This window comes from Mixophyes fleayi, chromosome 7 (genome assembly GCF_038048845.1).
Source record: "Mixophyes fleayi isolate aMixFle1 chromosome 7, aMixFle1.hap1, whole genome shotgun sequence".
Classification (NCBI taxonomy): Eukaryota; Metazoa; Chordata; class Amphibia; order Anura; family Limnodynastidae; genus Mixophyes; species Mixophyes fleayi.
This window is the reverse complement of record NC_134408.1, coordinates 50,498,767-50,506,504: the sequence shown is the minus strand read 5'-3', so window position 1 is coordinate 50,506,504 and position 7,738 is coordinate 50,498,767. Positions and strand designations below refer to the sequence as shown.

Below are 7,738 nucleotides of genomic sequence, written 5' to 3'. Positions count from 1 at the left end.
ACATTCAGAGTATAACTTACATGAGTTGTATAATCTGTGCCATGAAATATTGGCTTGAAAGAAGGACAGCTTATCAATGTGGATTGATTTTCCCAAAAGACTGTTCCTTGATACCGCCAGTACCTGTCATTCACAACCCTGGTGTGATTTCTGCCCCTCAGTATGGAGTTCCACACAGATTTCCCAAAATATGAACTATGAAGACATTTTCCTTTTGAAGTTCATATTTTTATATACCTGTATAGGCAGCCTTCAAATGCTGCCTTTGTCTGCAAGGATGTCAAACTGTGAACAGACCCACAAAGTCTATTCAGGTGTCCAAAAAACTAACTTGTGTTAGGATATAGCTCACAGCAGGGGCCTTTGAAGCTGCTACAAGTGACACTGCTATCTTCTAACACTGGAATGTGCAGAGTCACCGAATACACACACAAAAGACTTTCTGACTTCACATTGTACACACTTTCATCTCTAAACTCTCCTGTCCCGACCAAGCAATCTAGCACACATTACTCTCAAAGATAAATGACAGCATCACAGAGTCACACACCAACAGCTAGCCAAACAGAAGCAAAGGGGACTTGGCTGAAATTGATCTCAATGTCCAACAGCTACCCCTGTGACATCTGAAGGGACCCTCAGACTACCCAGTGCTCCTGTGACCTCTGAAGGAACGGCCAGACCATCCAAAGTGCCTGTGACATTTATCAGGACCCTGCAGTACAGCCAATGCACCACCACTTACATGTGTACCCTGTCCATGATCCCAGAACCTCGTTGTGTGTCTCCCTATACAGCCTGGTGCATGGGGCACACCAACTTCTACAAGCAAAGAGTCAGTGAATCTCTGTACCCTGCAAGCCCTGAGTCATGTGTGAAGAGACAGAGCCCCCAGTGAACAGCTGCACTCTGGCAGAGCTAGGCGCAACCCCTGCCATTTTCGATGATGAGAGTGCCATTGACTTCAGCTCCTACGTTGATTTCGTCTTCAATGTCCAACCTGGAACTGTGCAACGATTAGCTGTTTGCAGACCTGTTTTCAGCAATCACAAGAATCAGGAGTGGGCAAAGTGCGGGACTGACTACCTTAGCGGGCTCCTGGCTCCACAGTGCCAGGGCAGTGCCAAGACACAGGTATTTCATCTAAAGCAAGAGCCTGAGTGGAGTGACATCTCCTTCTCCCTGCCCTGTCAGAAAGCCAACTGTGCACAGACCAGCATGTGCCTGCAGCCCACCTCCCTGAAGCCCTGTATCTCCGGTGCCCTACATGCCCTTCACCTTCATTGTCCGGCACCATGGGTACTTTTTGTGGCAAGGACAGAATGATCAAAAAGAATGTGGACTGCTTCAGCTCAGAGTACAGGCAGAGGATGGAAAGGTCCCCGCACTTCCTTCCACAGACCCTCAACAGCTCTGTCAGATACAGAGGGGACAAGGGAAAGTTGTCTCTAGACTCTACGTGGACACTGCCTGTTAGCCTGTCACTTTTCTATCAGCTGCCTGAAGTGTGTATGCAAGGCAGTTGTGACACTCTGTAGAATTGGATAGACATTGTTCCATCATTGAATGAGATTTTTAGTTGTTTCAAAATCTCATTCATTGATAAATTGGACTTTGGAACAATTATCGTTCATCGTTGCAGGATACACACTACTGTGATATCGGGTCAACCGGTCGTTTATCGTCTGACTGGCCCAATAATTGGCTGACACTGTAGTGTGTACCCAGCCTAACAATAGAACCAGACAATTGGAGGAGACAAAGTGCTTTGCAGCCAAGCTGCCTACCTAATTTACTATTGAAGTTTCCTGTGCCGAATTAATTAATTGGTGAGAAGGGTATTTTATTTAACACAAATTAATTACACCAATTAATTAATTCAGCACAAGTGACTGTGATAGTAAATTAAGTGGGACCTTTGGGAGCTGAGCATTTTGTACCAGGTGAGAGAGGTCATGTTGAGGTGTCTACAATTGGTTACATTTTTAATTATCTATTATTTTGTCCATTTCTTATTGAAAATTTCAAGCTTCTCTTCTCATTATTATCCTTTATTTATACAGTGCTGATATATTATGCAGTGTTGTACATTTTGGGGATGATGACAAAAACAAATTTTATAAATTGACATGAAACACAAGGTAAAGATTGTCCTCTCCAAATGAATTTACAGTCTAACTTGATATATAAGGTAGTGGAATAACAATTGTAGGTGCTATGTGTGGCTCTTGTATGGCAGCAGCATTAACAGCCACCAATAATAAAAAAAGTAATTGATAACTGGCATTTATGAGCAGTACCGGTGGTGTGGTATGGTTGGAATGAGGGTAAACAGTGCAAGGTAAAATACATGAAACATGGACTAGTCATTGTAGAAATCTTAAAACAGTGAGCTGCTGGCAACCATAACTGTCCTTCTCCATTTATCTCTTTCCTCCTTCTTCTTCTGTCACAGTATCATGCTCTCTGCTGTAAATAGAGCAATGTTCAATGGCAGCTGCTGCCACCAATGAGGTAGTGAGGACCATCAGGAGAGGAACAGAGAAGACAACTACAATGACAGTTGACAACAATGACACTTGAACTCACTGAGACACTTCTCTGCACTATCATGTAATGTCTCATTGTCTTCACAAATGTTTAAATATTTTAGATGTTGTGAGAAGATGATTACGTGGTAGGTAGGGCACAGAGCAGATCTAGTGCAGCCATCACTAACTGTTGTTTGCATACCAACATAGGTAGTAGAAAGGTCCAGATGTTCGATACAGATATAGATACATATAGAAGTGTAAACACACTATTCACTACAGATAGGCAACATTTTAAAACTGTTTAGTGGAATTTTCGTATAAGTCAGCATTTGCCTGTGAAATGTTGCACACACACAGGATTTCCACAAATTGTTCCCCATGGAATTCTAACTGACATTTTTGTTCCATCTGGACGTCTCTCTTATTGGTTTTATTCTGCATCATGATGTAACAATTTTGCAAGTATAATATAAAACGTAAAACACATTAAAACAGGCTCTCTCACATAAACTACAGCTGTGTTCCCTGTTTATTTGGCCATGTAGTGTTACAGCATTTTCTTCATTAATTGCATATGCACAAGACCGAGAGGATTTCTGTTAACCTATAGATAATAAACGGGGATTCCTTATCACAACCCCCACATTGTCCTTACTGTTTGACTGAGCTCCTGAATAAAGCCATTTATTCGGTAACAAAACAAGATGTGAAAAATTCCAAAGGTGTAAATACTTTTTATAGGTATTGTACTGTATATAAAAAATAATGATACAATACTGTAAATATGTATATAAAACAGTCTTTATTAATGATTTTTAAGAAGAGCACTCCTGAAAAATTCACAACATGGTTAGATTTATGCTAGGACTGCTCAATCTACCAGTACAACAATTGTGTCACTTTGTTTAAATTTTAGTTAATGTTTTGGATCTGCGTTTCAGCTGCACTCATTTTGTGTTTCAGCATATTTTATTAATATTATAATTAAAGGAGCAAACACAAGGATATATCATAGAAGATACTGAAACAGTGAACAAGTACTGTCCAATACTGCACAATTATTAATTTCAAAAGTGACAATTATGAAAAGTTGCAGGACAAGGACAAAGCAATTATTTACAACAATCAATATAGGTTTGTGTTAGCCACTATCCTGTGGACAAAAATGAATAACCAGAATAGTAATCACTCTGGTAAAGATGAATTGTATAAATGTGACTAAGCTTCCATTGCTAAGCTGCCCTGAACTGACACTTAACAATGCTTGGAGTGCACTGGAAACACAATCTGAGTGATGACCACTGGTATAGTCCAAACTTATACTAAAGTAGATTGAAGAAATGCTAATTGTGTTTTATTGGATTGCTGAAAGGGTATGGTTTGGATTGGCTTTGTTTCATCTTCCTAGCCCCCCCCCCCCCCCCTCTTCTTTCATGGCATCTACATAATTATATCAAGGCATCTACACAATTTGTTAATGTTTATTACAATTGGACATACTCTGTACCCTGTCACAGTTCCTTGTGTAAAAAAAATCCCTCATTTTGTGAAGCAAGGATCTATTAGAGTGGCAACAAGGTAATTGTCTTGTTTCTTTACACACTTGACACAATTATAATTTATCAAGTATTTCAGCAGTGTCAGCCAGCTGATTTTCCATTTACAGCTCTTGGCCTATCACACTACAGAGATATTGAAGAGACTGCGTATACAGTTTATGGCAGTTTGTAAAGACATTTAGGCTCTCAGGGATCCCCTGAGCAGAAATGCTTCAGTGGGGCAGTGAACAGTTGATTGACCTGGCCACAGAGGGAAATCATAAAGGGTGACATCCAATGGAATACAATAGACTATATTCATCTTTAATGGGGTGGTAGAGACAAGGAAAATACACAATCATTCAGACAAATGTATAAAAACATATTGCATATATAGTGTTGTAGGGATAACCTAGGTAAGATTTGGGGAACTTAAGGACTAAAAGCAACAGTGGGGCTATTTGCCCTGTGAGCAATGGGATATTAGGTGGACTTGACCTACATATACCTTCTTTCATCACAATAACAAATAACTTTATGGAAAAATAAACAAAAAACTATACAGTTTCAAGTACCTCCCAACATTTGAGAATTGGAAAGTGTTGCGGCGTGCTAGAGCGGGCGTGCCTTGCACCACCCAGTGGGCGTGTCTTTTGTAGGAAAGTGGCTGTGTCCTGCAGGCATGTTTGGCATGCCAGATCCCTGTTATTGATTAATAGGTTTGTTGAAACATAATTAAAGGATTTGTTAAATAATACTTTCTGCTCCAGTGTAACTAATGGGGTGGTGGTGGAGAGCAGATGTTATCATAAGTTACAGGTACAGCACAGGATATATTGTTAATTTATATAATTGCTAAGCACATAACCAGGATACCCTTGAGGTAGGCGGGCCTTATAGTAGTCACATTTCCTCTATAGTCTTCACATTACCATATATAATTAAACATGTACATTGGGGGAAACGGTAGGAAAGTGATTAGCATTGCTGCCATGCAGCACTGGGCCATGGCATTCATTCCAATCAGGGCACTATGTACTCTGGTTTCTGTTCACTCCCCTAAGCTGCATACGTCCCGACAAACTCCTTGATAACCGGGACATCACTTCCGGTTTTCAACCCGGTCGTTGCTAGGGCAATGGCTGTGACGCCGAGCTGGCAGATCTCCGCATCCTGGCGGGGGAATTAGTGAGGGAAGAGGTTAATTATCAGCTTCCTAGGGCTAATTAAATCATGCTGTGCCTCCTAGATGGTGACTGTCTGCTCTATGTATTTAAGACAGGGAGGACTTAACCTCCATGCTGGTTATAGCATTCCGTTCCTGGCTGCTGACCTGCTCCTGTACTCTGTACCTGAACTACTGGATTGATCTTTCTGTATATGATCTCTGGCTTGTTTCTTGGACCGTGATCTATTGCTGGTGACCCTGAACTCTGGCTGTGACTCGGATATCCTGATTTTCTGTCGGCCCTGACCCTTTGCCTGAACCTCACCTCGTTGCCCACTTATGCTCTTAGACCTTGTCAGTTCCTGATTACGCTTATCTCCTGTCATCACCCTCTTGTCTGCGCTATGTTATTATCCATAAGCTTGTACTACGCTGAGTTTAAGACCTGGGGGCATGTGAGTACCTGTAAGCGCTACTGGCTCTACGGGTGTCACTCACCAGACTGTGAGTGCTTCTTCCCGTGTGTTTAGGAACCGTGGCCGTCCACCATCCTGAGGGTCTGCGCATGTGCAGCCCTTTCAAACCTTCTGTTCAGATTCCTTTTAGTTAATTGGCTGATCAGGCAACACTCCCTATTTAAAGCACCTGAGTTCCATACCTCGTTGCCTGATCTTGGAGTCTCATTCCCCATGAGCCTCTGAAGGTGTTCCTGTGTTTCCTCGTGTATTCAGCTCAGTTGATTCCTGTGGTTTCCAGACCACTTCAACTCTCCTGTGGTTTCCAGACCACTTCAACTCTCCTGTGTTTCATCGTGACTGTATTAGCTGATTCCTATCCGCTGCCTCCGTGCACTACAGTTATCAGCTCACTTCAACTCTCCTGTGTTTCATCGAGACTGCACCAGCTGATTCCTATCCGCTGCCTCCGTGCACTACAGTTATCAACTCACTTCAACTCTCCCGTGTTTCATCGTGACTGTATTAGCTGATTCCTATCCGCTGCCTCCGTGCACTACAGTTATCAACTCACTTCAACTCTCCTGTGTTTCATCGTGACTGTATTAGCTGATTCCTATCCGCTGCCTCCGTGCACTACAGTTATCAACTCACTTCAACTCTCCTGTGTTTCATCGTGACTGTATCAGCTGATTCCTATCCGCTGCCTCCGTGCACTACAGTTATCAACTCACTTCAACTCTCCTGTGTTTCATCGTGACTGTATTAGCTGATTCCTATCCGCTGCCTCCGTGCACTACAGTTATCAACTCACTTCAACTCTCCTGTGTTTCATCGTGACTGTATTAGCTGATTCCTATCCGCTGCCTCCGTGCACTACAGTTATCAGCTCACTTCAACTCTCCTGTGTTTCATCGAGACTGCACCAGCTGATTCCTATCCGCTGCCTCCGTGCTCAACAGTTCCAGCTCATCTCAACTCTCCCGTGTTTCATCGTGACTGCACCTGCTGATTCCTATCCGCTACCTCCATGTACCTGCAGTGTCCTGCTTGCCGCTACCCTTCAGTTCTACTCGTGTCTGCAGCCAGCTGATCCGCTCTCCGTGCTTCCACAGTGTTCCTGCCTGTGTCAACTCGCCAGTCTGCATCGGATCAACGCCTCGCTGCTTTCATCTCGTCTAGACCATCTCTACTCTTCAGTGTTCTCCAGGTGTCCAGTTCTATATACTACTGCTTCCTGAGTATTTGTTTCTATCTCTGCTGGTCTACCTACCTGTGTGCTGCACCTACTTGATTACCGCTTCTACCCTCCTGGGACTTCGCATCCTGCCGGCCTCCAGCCGTTCAGGTATCTCTGCACTCCTGTCTGACAGCCTGCTCCTGAACCACGGTATGCATACTTCTTATTGTGCTGTGCTGGTGTATTGCATATCTTGCTGGACTGAGTTGTTCTCCTCTGGAGTTTACTATCCGCTGAGACTATTGCCATCATTTGACTGTGTTACCTTTTGCCCGGATAGTTCCTGTGACTTTGTATTATTGTGCAGTGCTGTTCAGTCATTACTATATTGTGCATATCATCGTGGGATCAAGTTCAGTGTGCCCGAGTATACTCTGTATTGCATTTCTCTCCCCGTGCTCCTCCTCACATATATATTCAGTGGTACAACTTGCTAGAGGCAGACCACTGTTCCCTGTTTCCTGAGTCACCTGTTTCCAGTATCCTTTCACATAGCAGTGGTACAACTTGCTAACGCAGACCACTGACTTCCCGGATACCTCCACCTGGATTCCATTCCTTCACATAGACAGCGGTACAACTTGCTAAACGCAGACCGCTGACTCTCATCACCTCCTTGTTGCTTCTGGACATTCCTCCTCACTCTAGCAGTGGTACAACTTGCTACCGCAGACCACTGACTACCCTCACGTTTCCTTTGTCCATTCAGTTCCTCGTGTACTACTACCTATATATTACCAGTGCTGCTAGTCATAGACTTTCCACGAGCATTCTCTACCATCTGCTGTCTCCTGTTCCGTGAT

The 7,738-nt window shown here is 43.3% G+C and overlaps 1 pseudogene; it reads left to right on the top strand.

Annotated features, from left to right (window-relative positions):
• Positions 1–745: 745 nt before the first annotated feature.
• On the top strand, positions 746–1,538 carry LOC142098495 (CCAAT/enhancer-binding protein delta-like; annotated as a pseudogene).
• The last annotated feature ends 6,200 nt before the right edge of the window (positions 1,539–7,738 follow it).